We start from the raw sequence: 6,173 nt of genomic DNA, 5'->3' as shown, positions 1-6,173 counted from the left end.
CCTTACCCCTTTTCCTGCTTCTTCTTTTTTCAATGGCAATTGTTAACATCTAATATTCTCTCTACATAGAGATAGATGGATAGATAGATAGATAGATCTCCCCTGTGATACCACCTCATTGATGTAGAAATTTTTTCCTCTATTTTTTCTTCTTTGACAGATCTCAGGGTCACACCAGTCCTTCTGTCCTCATATCAGCCTACTTAAGTTTCTACACCAGAGCCTTCGTAGGGCCCTGGGCATCTCTGGCAGCCTGAGCTGGAGCTGGAGCTACAGCCCGGGACTTGGTTTGAGACTTGGCCTTGGCCTCTGGCCAACGGAGCCTGAGACCCTTGGCAAGACGGGCATGGGCACGTTTCCTGAGCTTGGGATGAGTCATGTAAGCAAGTCGATTAAGCTTTCAGCTGCCACCCTTTGGGATCTTGGGCTTGATCTCGTTGGGCTTGAAGATGGTCCTGATGGCCTGGGCTGTGCCTGCCTACATCTTGTTTGGGCCCTTCTTGCATTCTTGGTAAAGCACATGTTCCTCAGGAACGTGGAGTTCACCCTCTTTGGAGATTTATTATCTTTGTGATGAGGTTTCTTGGTGCCATTTCTGTGCCATTTTCATGACTAGTTGCACGCAGTGTGGTTCTTGGACTTGATTGTGTCGGCACCGAAGCTGGTGGCTCCCAACGTGTCTGGGACCAGAAGAGAAAGAGGAAATTTTCCCCAGGACCTGGTACAATGTAAGGCATGCAGTAGGTGTTCAATAAATACTTGTTGAATGAATAAATAACTGCAGCAGATGTTCACGGAAGGCAGAGAAAGAATGGAGGAAAGAAAGAGGAGGAAGGAACAACTTCCTGACTAGAAAAAACACATCATTTTTTTCCACACCAGTATTTTGTAAACAATTATTGACGGAGAGTCATTTCGTAGGAGATAGGAAGTATGAGTCTACCTTCAACTTATTGCCAACTTTAGAATTACATAGCGTTTCTTTGTATTACTGTCTTTTGGAATATAGCATCCCACTGACTTTCAGAGGCTTTACGAGTAAATGTGATTATATGACCGTCTCTAAATGTTATATGAGTTCAAGGTGTTATCATTATAATAATTTTATTTTGCTGACATTACTTTGAATCATGCTATGCAGGCAATTGACACCTCGCGATGACTCATCACAAAGCAGTAGGCCATCTTCTGGAATCTGAAAGACGCCCTTTCTCAAAATACACATTTCGCAAAAAAAGAAACCATTGCTGATATGAATGCTATATTTCTTTCTTTGGAAGAGGCTGTTGGAAATTCTGAAGACGGACAGAGACCCTCACACGGGCTTGACTTGTTATTTTCTCCAGAAAAAAGCCTCCTGAGGAGGCGATAGCTGCTCTCAGAATGGAGAGTAACAGCGCACCCTTCACTTTACGACAGCGACCTGCTGTTTTGTCATTTAGCCGTGCGACGCTGCTGTGTCACGCGACACAGTGCATCAGAAAAGATTCAGTAATTGTTCCTTCACTGACATTAATTGTGACTGACAATTTGCTGCTGTGCTCGACTGGTAAGCACACTCCCAGAAGCGATGTTCCAATTCTGTGCCCTTTTAAACAAATAAAACACATAAAGCCGCTCAATCCTTAGAATGAATCTTACACAAAATTTCCAAGGGCCAAGCAAGTGTTCCACCATCCATCGTGACAAGCAGGCGGCCAGCAGACCGTATTATTTTGCTGTTCAAGGTGGGAAGCCAAATGACGCGGGCCTTCCAATATGGAGCCAGTAACAGACTAGTAATGGCCGGCACCTGGTGCCTGCGTGTCAGCCTCTATTCTGAAAAACCCTTCACACAAGTTCGTTAGAACGGTGCTGACTTTTCAAACCCTCATTATCAACATTCATTGTCACGAACTTCTCAAGCAGCGATCGTCCCACGCCTCCTCAAGAGCTGGCCCCAGAGGCTCAAAACCACTTTGCTCAAACCAGGAAATGGAAAGTAACTTGCTTTTAGTGAGAGGGTCCTGTGAAATGTTAGAAACAAACTTGAGTTTTTTATTTGATGTTTAAGAATATGGAATGTTTCATTCCTCATCTTCCCCCAGCCCCCTCAATGTACGGTACAATATCAGGCAGTGGGGAGGAGCAACGTGTTCCGGAACATCAGGACTTAATTATGGAGGTTGTATCAATCCGTTAGTAAATGGTGGAACCAGAGAAGGCAACAGTTCGGCGGGAAGCTGAGGTTTCTAAAACAGTTTCCAGGACCGACTGTGGCATGGATATTTGTGCATAGACCTGTACCAGAATCAATAATATTTTCGAGGATAATGATAAGGAGGCCATTTTCATAGGGATAAAAGCAGGAAGGAGATTGTACAGAGAAGCCATTTGGACAGCTGCCCGAGCCTCTACATCAAGTCAACAGGAGGATCTTGTTACAATACCCAAGAAGGCACGGACCTCACGTGGAAGGCTGTTGTAACCCTGCAAGAGCAAAAGAAGGGCAAGAAACTGCCTGTTTCCATGCATAATTGATGTAGCTCAGGGGCCAACTCAAGCCCTAGAAGAAGCCCTAACGACATGCCATTCAGAGCAGAAAGAAGGAAGAGGGCCAGGCTGGTGCAAAGGTTTCCTTCAAGGCTCTGAGAGCTGGAAGGAGGCAGAAATCTCCCGTGCAGACCCTCTGATCTCTGATATTCTGGAATACGTGCTGAGCCTGATTTTCAACCTTGCCTGACTTTCAGTGAGTGTTGAGAGCGGGCCAGCGTGGCTGCTGGGTGCCCAAGTCGTGGGAGCGGTTCGTGGAACCCTGGTATCCATCTATGACAAAGACAAGAGGGCTGAGTCGCCCAGGCACGCTGCCAGGACCCCAGGCTTGTTCTCCCCCAAGGCGCAAGGGGAAGAATGAAAGCGCCTCAGTGCGGACACCCAGAACCTCTGCTGTTCACTGATCTCAGGTGACAGGAGCTTCTGAATGTACCACCGTGCCAGCTGCGTTCCGCCAGGGAGGGCCTGCTGCTGTGTCCCAATGTGTCGTCCCAGCTGGCACCTCATTTCCAGTATTGGTAAGTACTTAGCGCATATGGATGAGAATGGGCACACCTGCCATTCAAAGTAGGCTTCCTTTAATCAGAATGTTTCATACTCTAGTCTCCCAGTTTATGAACCCTTGTGATGGATGTAGCTTCTTTTAGATAATTGCTTGGGATGAGTGAATGCCCCAATATTTATTTAGCAAGGATGTCGATGAATTATGAATGGGAGCAAATAGTTCCAATGGGCAAGCACTCTAATTAATAAAGCCAGTTTCCCGTGGTCGCGTGTATGCGAGAGCGGTACCGGGGCTCTGTGGCAATGTAAGTGATGCGTGTAACAGATGTTAGAGGTTTTCCTGGAGGCAGAACAAGGCCCACGGGAGACGAGCTACCTGGACTCCGGAACGGCCCCCTTTTATTCTCTGCAAGTCTTTCTCTCTTCCCCACCGTAAAGACCTGGACCACATCAAGGCATTTGCATAAGACAACCTTTCCCCCAGAACCTCATGGTTTAATCACTAGCCCTGAAAATGGTTTTAACAAGTTGCCTCTCCTGAGAATTCTCTTGCGAGGTAAATATTCTTTTTTTTTATTTTTTATTTTGCTTATTTTTTAATGTTTATTTTTGTTATGTTTGAGAGAGAGAGAGACAGAACACAAGCAGGGGAGGGACAGAGAGAGACAGACAGACAGACAGAATCTGAAGCAGGCTCTGGGCTGTCAACACAGAGCCCGACGCGGGGCTCGAACCCACGAACTACGAGATCAGGACCTGAGCTGAAGTCAAGAGTCAGATGCTTAACCGACTGAGCTACCCAGGTGCCTGGAGGTAAATATTCTTAAACTACAAACGGGGCCAATCTCTAGCCCGTATGCATGTCTTGCATACCGACCGATAAAATATCCAAACATCTCTACAACTTTAGGTAAATAAACTACTCATAAGCCCTGGGCCCCACCTTAGATGATGGAACCTCATCATTATCCAGTAACTGAAGAGTTAATGTCTGGCCCCACAAAGAGTCTTTAGGTCCAGCTCCACCTAGCAATCTGGGCTGTCCTTACTGGAAGTTTCTGGTACCTTACTAGTTGTTATATGTTTGGGATACGATGTCCAAATGTCCCCCTCAACCCCCGAATATTACGTTGTTATATTTTACCCACACCAATAGAGACTGGAATGCTGTTGGAGTCTACAGGAATGCAGGCACTTTTTCTTCCCCCATGTAGGCATCCGTCTCCCTGGACACCCTGGGAGGAAGAGTGGAAGGCACTTAAAATATGTTACATTCTGCTGCAGCAGGAATGTGAAGCAATACTAAGCCTCTGGTAGGTTCGGTGTGGCTCTTTTCAACAAGTCACTCGGAGCCGGACCGTGTTGCTAGGTGCTTTGATGAATGAATGTTCTGTGTCACTTAATCCTCACGATCTGGGCACGGGTGGAGGTAACACAGTGCACAATGTGCAGACGTGTACAAAAGTTTTGTCTCTCTTCGGTGGCACAGGGGATGTCATGTTTACGATGGCCCCTGCGATCCCTGCCCCGTCGTGTACACATTCTCTACAACAGATCCCTTTGGGCATGGGTAAGACCTCTGAACATGTGCCAAAGGGAAAGAGATTTGCAGGTGTCATTAAGGTCTCCAATCAGTTGACTTCAAGTTAATCAAAGGAGAGATTAATCTGAATGCATCTGACCAATCAGGGAAGCACTTGAAAAAAATTTAAAAAAATTTTTTTTCAACATTTATTTATTTTTGAGAGACAGAGAGACACAGAGCATGAGCAGGGGAGGGGCAGAGAGAGAGGGAGACACAGAATCTGAAGCAGGCTCCAAGCTTCGAGCTGTCAGCACAGAGCCCGACGTGGGGTTTAAACTCTGAAAGATCATGACTTGAGCCGAAGTTGGATGCTCAACCGACTGAGCCACCCAGGCGCCCCCCAAAATTTTTTAATATTTATTCGTTTATGAGAGAGATTGAGAGAGAGAGCGAGCAAGGGAGGGGCAGTGACAAAGGGAGAGAGAGAATCCCAGGCAGGCTCCACACTGTCAACACAGAGCCTGACACAGGGCCCAAATCCATGGACCACAAACATCAGAGCATCAGCAGCAAACGCCCACCTTCTGGCCTTGAAGAAGGAAACAGCCATGATGTGGAGAGGGCCATGTGGCAGAGAGCGGCAGCCCGCCTCCAGGAGCTGAGGCCCGCAGGCCCACGACCACAGAGAACAGAATTCTGCCAACAACACCTGCGAGCTGGGGCAGAGATACCAGCCTCGGATGAGACCACAGACCCAGCCGGCACCTGAATCCGCACCTTGATGAGAACCCGGAATGAGGACCCACAACATCTTGTTAGTACTTCACACCCATGAAAACTGGGAGAAGATAGCAACGTTTGAAGTGCTAAGTTGGTGGTAGCTTTTATCCTAGGCCACTGGCCAGCTCCGAGGTTACGCACACAGAATTCAGACACAGTTGACAGTTCACAGGAAACACATGAGGTAATCTAATGTGTGAACCCGCCTAAGAGTGGGTAGCCTCTAAGAGCCCGACGTTCAATTCGTACGAGGTGTTGACTACTTAGGAGGCTAATGGAATACCAGCATTTATCCTAAATGTGGATGAATGGAAGCTCAGGCCTAAAGTCAGTCTGGCAAACATTGGATGCCTACCACATGTCAATCAAGAAACTAAAGGACGTTAAGCTTTCAATAGCGATAAAAGAAATCGGGTAGTTCTTTACCCTATGAAGTATTAAAGGCCATGTAAATATTAATTATAACTAAATTGGCACAAATGCTGTGAACACCTACCTTGAGGGGCAGGGTGAGTTGAAGGCATCTCATCAGCGAGTGAACCTACAGCGGGTTAAGCTGATGTCTGGGTTGATCAATCTGAAAGTTGGCCAAAGATAATGAGGTCTTTCCATTTTGATTCAATATCATTGTACATCATTTATTTAGGATAATTCAAATTACTTTCTTAAGACTGCCGTAACGGACACAAATGACACCAGCAAATATGGGAATCAGAGCCATCAAAAATTTACCATATTACACTGAACTTGGCTTGAAGCCTTGAGACATGGTATCTGTCGGGTATCTGTCATTACAAGGAGCCCGCTGGTAGAGATTAGAGTAGCTATTAAG

The 6,173-nt window shown here is 46.5% G+C and overlaps 1 pseudogene; it reads right to left on the bottom strand.

Moving 5' to 3' along the window:
* Nucleotides 1-211: 211 nt before the first annotated feature.
* Nucleotides 212-1,681, bottom strand: LOC123386116 (annotated as a pseudogene).
* Between the last annotated feature and the right edge of the window lie 4,492 nt (nucleotides 1,682-6,173).

This window comes from Felis catus, chromosome A1 (genome assembly GCF_018350175.1).
Source record: "Felis catus isolate Fca126 chromosome A1, F.catus_Fca126_mat1.0, whole genome shotgun sequence".
Lineage (NCBI taxonomy): Eukaryota > Metazoa > Chordata > Mammalia > Carnivora > Felidae > Felis > Felis catus.
Note: the sequence above shows the minus strand (reverse complement) of the source record. Positions and strands in the feature narration are given on the sequence as shown.